At 39.6% G+C, this 14312-nt stretch overlaps 2 pseudogenes; both read left to right on the top strand.

Annotated features, from left to right (window-relative positions):
• The first annotated feature begins 1142 nt into the window (after nt 1-1142).
• LOC109554242 (olfactory receptor 8G1-like) lies at nt 1143-2405 on the top strand (annotated as a pseudogene).
• Nucleotides 2406-4993: 2588 nt separating this feature from the next.
• Nucleotides 4994-5928, top strand: LOC109554045 (putative olfactory receptor 8G3; annotated as a pseudogene).
• Nucleotides 5929-14312: the final 8384 nt, after the last annotated feature.

Consider the following 14312-nt stretch of genomic DNA (forward strand, 5'->3'; position numbering starts at 1 on the left):
AGCAACTAACATACATAACATATTTATTGCCTGGCATATATGAAATCCAGGACACACCTTCATAGCACAGTGATCACAACCACTCAGGGGAGAACTGAGAAAGGTGCAGATGTTTGCTACCTTAAAGCTGAAGAAACATACACTAAGACAGAGTTAGAGATGCTGACCTGTGATGCAGATTGGTTTCAAAAGGGGCTCTGAGACCTGGGCTGTGCTGGCCCTCTCGACACTAAAGACAGCAGAAAGCTGGGTACCTATCATTCCTGACACCAATACAGAGCTATCTTCTGAGTCAAAGGAAGCATGTTGCAAATTAAATTTGGTGTTGAGATTTCCAGCAAGAAGAAAGGTGAGTATATTCATCTCACATCTGTGACTTGAGACTATTAAGTCTGGAAATACTAATGTGAAAATTCAGGCAAATATTCCTCATATATTCATGCATGGAATTATGTATAAAATCCCATTTATATCCTGAACACTATGCAATTACTTGTTACACAGAGGAGAATAAGTCTGATTCGGTGTATCATCTGACTTACAGCATATCTCAAGTCTAAAAATGTGCTGTTTAGAAATGACAGTTTTCTGAACTTTAAGTAGGAAGGTTAAAACAATTACAAGGTGTTGGAGAATGTTTTCATGATGATTTCTAACTTAAATAAGATTGAAAAGAAAAGAGAACTTATTTAGCATACAACCGAGAAAAGAGAGTTGGTAGGATTATTTCATGTGAAAAAAAAATATATACAAAGACAGACAGCTGCTACCTGCTTCTCCTTTAGCCTTCAATATTCCCCAGCATCAGGGTCTTTTTCAATCAGTCAGCTTTTCACATCAGGTGGCGAAAGCATTGGGGCTTCAGCCTCACCAACAACACTGTCCAATGGATATTCAGGGTTGATTTTTATGGCACACATAGAAAATGGTAAAAAATGATATGGCATCATGGGGTAGACAGATGAGGCAGTTTGTGGCTGAAGGTGAAGAATTAAGAGACTCTGAATGTCACTTTAAATCCCATATATAGATGCCATCTGTATATGTTTATCTATATTTATATGTACACATACATATGTACATATATGGATCTGCATATTTTATGTATGTATGTATTATACTATGACTCACTCATCTATTCATCCGTTGCTGAACATAAATTTAAATTATTTACAATTTTAATTGTTATGCATACAGCTGCCATGCACATTTTAATGATGATAAACATGGCTAAATATTTTAATAGAAAATATATTTATTATATTTGAAAATGAGGCTTTATAAATATTGGATTTAGATGTACTGTGCTTCCATAAATAGACCCAGAGTTAAGTGATTATATAGGTCAAAAGGATGCCTAAACAGTGAATCATTTATATGGAACACTCTACTCCAAATGAAAAAAAAAAAAAAAAGAATTCTCTCCAATGACCATGTTTTTCTCTTTCCCCTCCAGAGACTATGCAGATGGAAATGGCAGCAGAAAATCACTCCTCAGTGACTGAGTTCATCCTTGCTGGGCTCACAGAACAGCCATGAATCCACCTGCCCCTTTTCCTTCTCTTCCTGGTAATCTATGTGGTCACAGTGGTGGGGAATCTGGGCATGATCACACTGATCGGGCTCAGTTCTCACCTGCACACCCCCATGTACTATTTCCTCAGTAACTTGTCTTTTATTGACCTCTGTCAGTCCACTGTCATTACCCCCAGAATGCTGGGGAACTTTATGACAGAGAAGAACATCATCTCCTACCCTGAATGCATGACTCAGCTCTTTTTCTTTCTTGTTTTTATAATTGCAGATGGTTACCTGTTGGCTGCAATGACATATGACCACTATGTTGCCATCTGTAGCCCCTTGCTGTATAATATTACCATGTCCCATCAGGCCTGTTTCTCCCTCATTTTTGAGTGTATATGATGAGATTGGTATGTGCATTCTCTCACACAGGCTGCATGCTTAGGGTTCATTTCTGCAAATCAGATGTGATCAACCATTATTTCTGTGATCTTCTGCCCCTCCTAAAGCTCTCCTGCTCTAGTACCTATGTCAACAAATTACTGGTTCTGTGCTTTGGTGCACTTAACATCTTTGCCCCCATCCTGACCATCCTTAGCTCCTACATCTTCATCACTTCCAGCATCCTCCATATTCATTCCACGGAGGGCAGGTCCAAAGCCTTCAGCACATGCAGCTCCCACATCTCAGCTGTCACTATTTTGTATGGATCTACAGCATTTATGTACCTGCGGCCAACATCTGTGAGCTCCATGGACCAAGGGTAAGTTTCCTCTGTGTTTTATACTATTGTTATGCCCATGCTGAATCCCTTGATCTACAGCCTCAGGAATAAAGATGTCAATGTTGCCGTGAAGAAAATGCTTAAGAGAATATTTTTGTGACCAGACAATAACTAATTAAAAGGTATATAACTCCATTGCTAACACTAGCAAGGGGACATTCCCCTTCCCCCTTCTGAAGTCTGTGTCAGAAGTTTTCTCTCTTTTATACTTTAATAAAACTTTATTGCCCAAAAGCTCTGAGCAATCAAGCCACATCTCTGGCCCTGGATTGAATTCTCCTCTGGGGACCAAGTATCCTGGTGTCTTTCATGGTTCAGCAACAACCTTTCAGTTCTCTTATTTCAAAATCCTTACCAGAGCTTAAAATCTGAGTTAAGAACTCCTTCATGCTTTGCAACACTGCTCAAACCAGTATGCCTCTTACAATGCCATTTATTATTTTGGGTATGTAGTTACCTACTTATTGTCCACAATGCTCTGAACTGTAATGTTCATAAAGGTTATCCCCAGGCATGTATTTTATTGCCATATCTGCAGGACCTAAGATAGTTTCTGGCACTAGAAAGACCTGGATAACTTTATTTCATTTAAAAAAATATTTAGGTTCATGGGGTCACAAAGAGTCAGGCACAACTGAGCGACTGAACTGAACTGATAAGAAATCATATATATCTCATACAGTCTTTATCCATTAAGTTCAGTTCAGTCACTCAGTCGTGTCCAACTCTTTGCGACCGTATGAATCGCAGCACGCCAGGGCTCCCTGACCATCACCAATTCCCAGAGTTCACTCAGACTCACATCCACTGAGTCAGTGATGCCATCCAGCCATCTCATCCTCTGCCGTCCCCTTCTCCTCCTGCCCTGAATCCCTCCCAGCATCAGAGTCTTTTCCAATGAGTCAACTCTTCACATGAGGTGGCCAAAGTACCAGAGTTTCAGCTTCAGCATCATTCCCTCCAAAGAAATCCCAGGGCTGATCTCCTTCAGAATGGACTGGCTGGATCTCCTTGCAGTCCAAGGGACTCTCAAGAGTCTTCTCCAACACCACAGTTCAAAGGCATCAATTCTTCAGCGCTCAGCCTTCTTCATAGTCCAACTCTCACATCCATACATGACCACAGGAAAAACCATAGCCTTGACTAGACGAACCTTTGTTGGCAAAGTAATGTCTCTGGTTTTGAATATGCTATCTAGGTTGGTCATAACTTTCCTTCCAAGGAGTAAGCGTCTTTTAATTTCATGGCTGCAGTTACCATCTGTAGTGATTTTGGAGCCCAGAAAAAGAAAGTCTGACACTGTTTCCACTGTTTCCCCATCTATTTGCCATGAAGTGATGGGACCAGATGCCATGATCTTCGTTTTCTGAATGTTGAGCTTTAAGCCAACTTTTTCACTCTCCACTTTCACTTTCATCAAGAGGATTTTTAGTTCCTCTTCATTTTCTGCCATAAGGGTGGTGTCATCTGCATATCTGAGGTTACTGATATTTCTCCCGGCAATCCTGATTCCAGCTTGTGTTTCTTCCAGTCCAGCGTTTCTCATGATGTACTCTGCATATAAGTTAAATAAACAGGGTGACAATATACAGCCTTGACATACTCCTTTTCCTATTTGGAAACAGTCTGTTGTTCTATGTCCAGTTTTAACTGTTGCTTCCTGACCTGCATACAAATTTCTCAAGAGGTAGATCAGGTGGTCTGGTATTCCCATCTCTTTCAGAATTTTCCACAGTTTCTTGTGATCCACACAGTCAAAGGCTTTGGCATAGTCAATAAAGCAGAAATAGATGTTTTTCTGGAACTCTCTTGCTTTTTCCATGTTGGCCTACCAAATGCTTAATGCTTTGCATAGATCTGTCTTAGTACACTTATGCCCTGTTCACAGTGGTGGAGTACATAACTTGCATTTTGGCCACTATACTCTCACCCCTAAGATTATTCAAATTAGAATAAGAAAGAATGGTTCCTGGAGTGGGAAAACCTATTGAGGTATAAACATAGTGTGTGCCAAGCAGTTACATCTCTGCCCTGTGTGGTCAAAGTCCAGGGAGAAGGAAGTTGGAACATGAAAACATCAGATCTCAGGTGAAATGATACTGGTCTTCAGATATTTTCAGTTGAGATATTATTAAAAAAGACAGCCCTGACTAATATAACTACTTTCCACAGACTTGTGAATCCTCTATGCATTAATTATAGAAAGCATGCACTGCTATTACTTATTATAAATGAAAGGAAAATTCTATGCCATTCAACATGCATGATATTAATATAAAAACATAGAAACTTGGAGAAAAGATGAGTACTCAGAAACAATACTAGAAGTATTCCTTTGGACTGGCTTTAAAAATTCATAAATTGTTGCTTCTCTTAAACTTCATGAAGTAACTTAATTATAACGTTCTTGAAGTTTATAATTTCTGTCCTAGTTCAATCAGAATAATTGTTTGCCTACAGTAGCAGGATATACTGGAAATTTCACTTCATTATATATGTCCTCTGATGTGATATTAAGAATAATCTCTGCAGAATTACTCTCTGCCTCTCATACAGACAAGCACACACACACACATACATATGTGCATAAATCTTTCTCTCTCTCTCTCTCTCTCACACACACACACACACACACACACAAGTACATTCATTTTCTGTTTTTTAAACTTAAAACCTGCTGAGAAGAAAATGGACTCTGGAAATCACTCCTCACTGACTGAGTTCATCCTCACTGGGCTCACAGAACAACCACAATTCCAGCTGCCCATTTTTCCTTCTCTTCCTAAGAATCTATATGGTCATCGTGATGGGGAACCAGGGCATGATCACACTCATGGCGTCAGTTCTCACCTGCACACCCCCGTGTACTATTTCCTCAGCAATGTGTACTTTTTGATCTCTGTCAGTCCACTGTCATTACCCCCAAATGCTGGTGAGCTTTGTGAGAGAAAAAAATATCATCTCCTACCCTGAATGCATGACTCAGTTCTACTTCTTTCTTCTTTTTATTATTGCAAAGAGTTATATGTTTGCTGAAATGACATATGACCGCTATGTTGCCATCTCTAACCCCTTGCTTTATAATGCCATCATGTCTTATTATAGGTGCTTCCAGGTCAGAGCAGCAGTTTACATCTTGTGAATCATTTAATCAACATCCCATACTTGCCTTATGCTGAGACTCTATTTCTGCAAGGCCAATGTGATTAACCATTATTTCTGTGATATTTTTCCACTTATGGAGCCATCATGTCCTAGCATTTATTTCAACGAATTATTGGCTCTAGTCTGAAGTTCTTTCAATGTCCTGATTCCTGCCTTACCTACTGTTACCTCCTATGTCTTCATCCTCCACAAAATCTTCCACATCCACTCCACAGAGGGCAGGTCCAAAGCCTTCCAGCACCTGCAGTTCCCACATCTCAGCTGTTGCTGTTTTCTATGGATCTGCAGCATTCATGTACCTGCAGCCATCATCTGTAAGCCCCATGGACCAAGGGAAAGTGTCCTCTGTGTTTTATACCTGCACTGTGCCCATGATGAATCCTGTGATCTATAGTTTGTGGAATAAGGATGTCAAATTGACCCTGAGGAAAATTCTGGACAGTGGAAAATGTAGATGAATAGACTCAATGCCATGGTGTTATATACGTATATAACGTATACATACGTTATATATGTTTGCTGAGATACATAATCTTTCAGTTTTACTGTTCAAAGTTTTGGAAATTAAGGATCATTTTCCCATACAATACTTTTCCCAAGTTGCCTCCAGGCTAATTCCTTTGAGTTTGTGTTATATTAACTATTTATGGAGAAATATCAAGGGTAAAGTCAAAGATTTTAAGAATTAAAGAAGCTCCAGTGAGGTACAAAGAAATACAAATGACAATAAGAATAACTATAATGATCATCATAAAATAATAACATATTACTATTGAGATAGTATAAAGTATCAAACACTGTGCCCAGTGCTTTATATTAGATAACTTTTATATTTATGGTGTTCTTTCTAGATAAGCCTTTGTATTTTTTCCATTTGAAAGATGAATAAATTGAAGTTAGTTTACATAGAGGAAATTCACACAGTCCCAAACCTAATAAAGACAGAGGCTAGAATGTCTGACTTCAGGAACTGTGATTTTACTCAGTTATATATTGCCCCCAGGTAATTGTGTGTAAGTGTAAGACCTTTCCAGTAATTTTCTTCTACACATTAAGCTTCTACCTTTCCTTGAGACTCTATTCCTTTCTGTTAGATATCTCCAATGCTATTTTCACTTTTATTTCATTTGATATAATGAAAATAAAAACATTTCAAACCTGTGTTGATCAAACAAAAAGACCAAATGGAAGTACAAAATGCTGGAGGAGTAGGTGGATGTAGAGCACATCTCTCTTCACAGATGCAAGAGGAATACAACTTCAGACACAGAAGTGCATGCAGAACACCATCTGAGAGTGGACAGGAGGTCCTGACCAGAGGAAAAGAATATATAGAATCACAAAAAACTTGGTAGGATGAAGGCACTAGGGGGAAAAACAGGAGTGTTAGTAAGACTGGACCTTCCCTTGCGGGTGGGGGAACTGAAGCTGGGGTCCGATCCCCACTTTGGGACAATTGTCTGAGTCAGAAGGGAAACATTTAAGGCTGAGAGTGAAACAGCTGATCTGTGGCAGCCTAAATAGAATGAGAATCAGACAGTCCTTGTTGGACACATACATACATACATGCCCCGGACAGAGATACAGGTTGCCTAGAAGGAGCAGTGGCTGGGAGGTGAAGTTTAGGGATTGTGGAACAATCCCAGGGCGAGGGCTGCTCTTTACTGTGGAAAGACTGATCGAAGGGATGTGAGGGAGGAGACTGTGGTGGGAAATACATGTGGAGGAGAGCTGGGCATCCATGGAAGCAAGGTGATACTGCTGAGTAACACATAGGGGTAGAGCCATCACCATAGCCTCTCTCCCCCAACAGGCCAGCATCGGCAGCTGAACAATAGCGAGGCTGGCACATTAAACTCCTGATGCACTGAATTACAGAACAGGAACACACCCAAGGTGCTCCTTTAAGTGACCGATGAGGCAAACTAGAGAGTAGGGCTCCACCCAGGGTGCCCCTTTAAATGCCTGATGTGCTTATCTACAGTGTAGGACCTCAGTCAGAAGGGACCCTCTAAGTGCCTGACACACCAAACAGCAGAGAAGGAATCCACCGAAGGGAGCCTTCTAAGAACCTGCATAAGCGGAGCTGTGGAGAAAGACTGGCCAAAGAGGCCTTCTGATCGCCAGCTATAAGAGGCTGGAAAAAAGACTTTGATATGGCCATAACTCCTGCAGTGGAGGCAGTGCATGTCCCTGCAAACTTGGCACTGCCAGGGTCCCTGCAAGCCAAGCAGCTGTGCCACCTTCACATTCAAATCTCACTGGGGCAGAGCTGCTGCAGGCCAAAAAGTCTTGTGTCTATGCACGCAGGGTCATTTTGGCAGTGTCTGACTCCTTGTGACCCTGTAGACTGTGGCCTGCCAGGCTTCTCTGGCAGGGAGGAAGTTTCTCCGGGTAAGAATACTGGAGTGCATTGGCCAATATTGATTGTCATATCCTTCTAGAGCACTATATTCCCTGCTGCCCTAGCCACCGACTCCCCTGAGTACCTGGTGTTGTCATAACCCCTGTGACCCAAACAGCTGCACTACCTCTGCACCAGGCCCTCACAGGGGCAAGCTCACATCCTCCAGGGCAGACTCAGGTGCAAATCTGGGAGATCAACCCACTTACAGAGGTGGAAATAAAGCCACAATTGGAAGCCAGGGAGCAGTGTGGCTAAGAAAGATGACCCAAAACCTTCCCGCCAGCTGTACAAGCTGCAGATTAAATCCACGCGATCAACTAAGCAAACTCTGTGTCTATGGAATATACAAAAGGTCATTGAGAGCTCCCACAAAAGAAAATGCACTAGTTCTGATAACTGTGGATATTTGAGGCAAGAACACACAGGTTTAGGACAAGTTTAGAAGCTGAGCTGCCCTCAAAGAAGGTCCAAAGATCAGGATAATGTTAGAAGGCATTCTAGGGAGGTAAGGTGACTGTGATTCCCAGCAAGGCAAAGGACTCTAACAGCAGTTACTCAACAAAATATTTATTAGTCTTATGTTTTGAATTGTTCTGTAGATTGTTTTGAATTTTCCCCCCCATTTTCTCCCCCTGTGTTCAGTTAAGTTCAGTTCAGTTACTCAGTCATGTCCGACTCTTAGAGACCCCATGGACTGCAGCCTACCAGGCTCCTCCGTCCGTGGGACTTTCCAGGCAAGAGTACTGGAGTGGGTTGCCATTGCCTTCTCCAAGCAGTTAACATTTAATGTATATAGATCTTCTTCATCTAACTCCATTTAACTTTGCATATCTGGTCTTTCTTTCTTCTTTCTTTCCTTTCCTCTCAACATATTTGTTACTTTTGTTTTCATTGTTTTATTTCCAACTCGGCAACTTGCTTTAGTTTTGTCTTCCAGTTTATGCTTTAGTTAGTTTTATTCTTAACTGGTAAATATAATTTTCTGTTTCCTTTGTTCACTGGGTCAACCTACTGTACTTTATTTTTGTTGGACTCTTTTTACTTTGCTCATGGGTGTATATGTATATATGTATCAGTTCAGTTCAGTTCAGTTCACTACTCAGTCGTGTCCAACTCTTTGCGACCCCATGAACCGCAGCAGGCCAGGCCTCCCTGTCCATCACCAGCACTCGGAGTCCACCCAAACCCATGTCCATTGAGTTGGTGATACCATCCAACCATCTTATCCTCTGTCGTCCCCTTCTCCTCCTGCCCTCAATCTTTCCCAGCATCAGGGTCTTTTCCAATGAGTCCGCTCTTCACATGAGGTGGCCAAAGTATTGGAGTTTCAGCTTCAACATCAGTCCTTCCAAAGAACACCCAGGACTGATCTCCTTTAGAATGGACTGGTTGGATCTCCTTGCAGTCCAAGGGACTCTCAAGAGTCTTCTCCAACACCACAGTTCAAAAGCATCAATTCTTTGGTGCTCAGCTTTTTTTATACTCCAACTCTCACATCTACACACAACCACTAGAAAAACTGTAGCCTTGACTAGATGGACCTTTGTTGACAAAGTAATGTCTCTGCTTTTTAATATGCTGTCTAGATTGGTCATAACTTTCCTTCCAAGGGGTAAGCATCTTTAATTTCATGGCTGAAATCACCATCTGCAGTGATTTTGGAGCCCAGAAAAATAGAGTCAGCCTCTGTTTCCACTTTTTTCACATCTATTTGCCATGAAGTGATGGGACCGGATGCCATGATCTTAGTTTTCTGAATGTTTAATTTTAAGCCAACTTTTTCACTCTCCTCTTTCACTTTCATTAAGAGGCTCTTTAGTTCTTTGCTTTTTGCCATAAGGGTGGTGCCATCTGCATATCTGAGGTTATTGATATTTCTCCTGGCAATCTTGATTCAAGCTTGTGTATCCTCCAGCCCAGCACTTCTCATGATGTACTCTGCATATAAGTTAAGTAAGCACATGCAATATTTTAAGTATTATTTGCCTGATTTTGTAATTGCCATTTTACTTGGGTTCATCTTTGGTTTCTCATCTATGAAGTTTTCTTTAATCTAACTTAATGCCACAACAAACCCCTTGTGGAATCTTCATTCCTGACCAGAGACCAAGCCCTGAGCCTTTGTGGTAGCTTTGGTTCCAACATCCTAGAATACCAGAGAATTAACCCTCGGGAGCATGAAATAGTGAGAACTCACACAAAGGAAACCACTTGAATACAAGACATGGTATCACCCAACCACCAGTAGCACCCTGAGCAGAATGCCTCATCTAAACAAGAAACAAAAGAAAAATACAGCCCAATCATCAGCAGATAGGATTACCATCTCACTCAGACTTGTACATCAGAGGAAAAACAAACAAACAAAAACTCACTAAGCAAATCTCACCAAGCTTACAGAAACCACTGGACAAACCTTAGGAGGGCAGAAAGGAAAAGGAAGAAAGAATTCTACCTAGAAGCCCGGGAAAAAGACACCTCAAAAAAAATGTTATATAAATAATGAAAAGGCAGAGAAATACTACACAAATGAAGGGACAAAGTAGAAACACAGAAGTCCTAACAAATGAGGAGGAAATAGTCAACTACTTGAAAAAAATTTCAGAATAATGATAGTAAAGATTATTTTTAAAAAATTGCAAATAAAATGGAGAAAATGCAATAAAAATAACAAAGACCTAGAACAACTAAAGAATAAACACACAGAGTCAAACAACACAGTTACTGATTAAAAATGCTCTAGAAGGAATCAATAGCAGAATATCTGTAGAAGAAGAATGAATCAGTGAGCTGGAAGATTAAATGGTGGAAATAATTTCTGAAGATTAGAATAAAGTAAAAAGAATGAAAAGAACTGAGAATAGTCTCAAGAACCTCTGGGACAATATCAAACACACCAACATTTGAATTATAAAGGTCCCAGAATAAGAAGAGGAAAAGAAAGGGTACGAGAAAACTTTTTGAAAAGATTATAGTTGAAAATTTGCCCAACATGAAAAAGGCAACAGTCAATCAAGTCCAAGAGGCACAAAGAGTTCCATACATGATAAATCCAAGGAGAAACATGTCAAGACACATACAAATCAAACTAACAAAGACTAAACACAAAGAAATAATATTAAAAGCAGACAGGGAAAAGCAACAAGTAACATACAAGGAAATCCCATACTTTTAACAGCTGGTCTTTTAGCCAAAACTTTACAGGCCAGAAGGGAATGGCAGGATATATTTAAAGTACTGAAAGGGGAAAATCTACAACCAAGATTACTGTACACAGCAAGTATCTCATTCAAAATTGATGGAGAAATCAACATTTTTTTTCTTTCTTTCTTTCTTTTTTTTTTTTTTACTTTACAATATTGTATTGGTTTTTCAGACAAACAAAATTTAAGAGAATTCAGTACTACTAAACAAGCTTTACAAGAAATGTTAAAGGGAATTATATAGTCAAGGAATACAAGAGAGGAAAAGATCTACAAAATCAATCCCAAACAATTCAGAAAATAGCAATATGAGCATCAGTCGGTTCAGTTCAGTCGCTCAGTCATGTCTGACTCTTTGCGACCCCGTGAATTGCAGCACGCCAGACCTCCCTGTCCATCTCTAACTCCCAGAGTTCACTCAAACTGATGTCCATCGAGTCAGTGATGCCATACAGCCATCTCATCCTCTGTCGTCCCCTTCTCCTCCCGCCCCTAATCCCTCCCAGCATTAGAGTCTTTTCCAATGAGTCAACTCTTCTCATGAGGTGGCCAAAGTATTGGAGCTTCAGCTTCAGCATCAGTCCTTCAAATGAACACCCAGGACTGATCTCCTTTAGAATGGACTGGTTGGCTCTCCTTGCAGTCCAAGGGACTCTCAAGAGTCTTCTCCAACACCACAGTTCAAAAGCATCAATTCTTCAGCACTCAGCTTTCTTCACAGTCCAACTCTCACATCCATACATGACCACTGGAAAAACCATAGCCTTGACTAGATGGACCTTTGTTGGCAAATTAATGTCTCTGGTTTTGAATATGCTATCTAGGTTTGTCATAATCCTCCTTCCAAGGAGTAAGTGTCTTTTAATTTCATGGCTGCAGTCACCATCTGTAGTGATTTTGGAGCCCAGAAAAATAAAGTCTGACACTGTTTCCACTGTTTCCCCATCTATTTCCCATGAAGTGGTGGGACCGGATGCCATGATCTTCGTTTTCTTAATGTTGAACTTTAAGCCAACTTTTTTACTCTCCTCTTTCACTTTCATCAAGAGACTTTTTAGTTCCTCTTCACTTTCTGCCAGAAGGGTGTTGTCAGCTGCATATCTGAGGTTATTGATATTTCTCCCGGCAATCTTGATTCCAGCTTGTGCTTCATCTAGCCCAGCGTTTCTCATGATGTACTCTGCATATAAGTTCAATAAGCAGGGTGACAATATACAGCCTTGATGTACTTTTCCTATTTGGAAACAGTCTGTTGTTCCATGTCCAGTTCTAACTGTTGCTTCCTGACCTGCATATAGGTGTCTCAAGAGGCAGGTCAGGTGGTCTGGTATTCCCATCTCTTTCAGAATTTTCCACAGTTTATTGTGATCCACACAGTTAAAGGCTTTGGCATAGTCAATAATATATCAATAATTATTTTAAAGGTAATTGGATTAAATGCTCCAACCACAAGACACAGACTGGCTGTATGGATACAAAAACAAGAACCATATTTATGCTGTCGACAAGAGACCCACTTCAGACCTAAAGACACATATAAACTGAAAGTGAGAGAATGTGAAAACATATTCCATGCAAAGGGGAAGTAAAGGAAAGCTGGAGTAGCAATCCTTATATCAGACAAAATAGACTTTAAAATAAAGAAGATTGCAAGAGATAAGGAAGGACACTGCATAATGATCAAGGGATAAATCAAAGAGGAAGACATAGCAATTGTAAATATCTATGCATTCAACACAGGAGAACCTCAATACATAGGACAAACACTAACAGATATAAGGGGAGAAATTGGCAGTGATAGAAAAATGTTTGGAGCCCTTGACACCCCACTCACACCAATGGACCAATCATCAAAACAGAAAATTAATAAGGAAACATAAGTCTTAAATGATACATTAAATGAGGTGGATCTCATTGGTATCTTTAGGACATTTCATCCAAATGTAGAAGAATACACCTTCTTCTAAAGTGCACATGAAACATTCTCCAGGATAGACCACATCTTGGGTCAGAAATCAAACCTCAATAAATTTAAGAAAATTGAAATAGTATCAAGCATCTTCTCATACCACAACTCATGAGACTAGATATCAACTACAAGAAGAAAACTGTAAAAAAACACAAACACATGGTGATTAAGCAACATGTTCCTAAATAACCAACAGGTTACTGAAGGAATCAAAAGGGAAATTTCTAGAAACAAATGACAGTGACAACATGACAACTCAAAACCTATGGGAAGCAGCAAAATCAGTTCTAAGAGAGAAGTTTATAGCCATACAATCCTACCTCAAGAAACAAGAAAACATTGACTAGATAACCTAAATTTACATCTAAAACAAGAACAAAAAGACCCCAAAGAAAAGAAGAACAAAAAACCCCCAAAATTTGTAGAAGAAAAGAAATTATAAAGATATGAGCAGAAATAAATGAAAAAGAAATGAAATCAACAGTAGTAAAGATTAATAAAAATAAAAGCTAGTTCTTTGAGAAGATAAATAAAGTTGACAAACCTTTAGCCAGTCTCATCAAGAAAAAAAATAGAAGAATCAGATCAACAAAATTATAAATGAAAAAGGAGGTGTTACAATAGACAGTGGAGAAATACAAAGGGTTATAAGAGACTATTATGAATGACTATAGGGCAATAAACTGGATAAACTGGAAGAAATAGACAAATTCTTAGAAAAGTCCAATCTTCCAAAACTGAACCAGGAAGAAATGGAAATCATGAACAATCCAATTATAAGCACTGAAATTGAAGCTCTGTTCAAAAATCTGCCAAAAATCAAAAGCCCAGAATCAGATGGCTTCACAGGAGAATTCTATCGAACATTTAGAGAAGAGCTAATGCGTATCCTTCTAAAACTCTTCCAAAAAATTGCAGAGGAAGGAACACTTCCAAACTCATTCTATGAGGCCACCATTACCATGATACCAAAACCAGGCAAAGACAACACAAAAAAAGAAAACTATAGGCAAATATAACTGATGATAATAGATGCAAAAATCTCAACAAAATTTTAGCGAACAGAATTCAGTAACACATCACAAAGCTCATACACCATGATCAAGTTGGGTTTATTCCAAAGATGCAAGGATTCCCCAATAAAGGAAAGTCAATCAATGTGATAAAGCATATTAACAAATTGAAAGATAAAAACAATATGATCATCTCCATAGGTGAAGAAAAAGCCTTTGACAAAATTCAGCACCCATTTATGATTAAAAC

The sequence above is a fragment of the Bos indicus genome, chromosome 29 (assembly GCF_029378745.1).
Source record: "Bos indicus isolate NIAB-ARS_2022 breed Sahiwal x Tharparkar chromosome 29, NIAB-ARS_B.indTharparkar_mat_pri_1.0, whole genome shotgun sequence".
In the NCBI taxonomy this organism is placed as follows: domain Eukaryota; kingdom Metazoa; phylum Chordata; class Mammalia; order Artiodactyla; family Bovidae; genus Bos; species Bos indicus.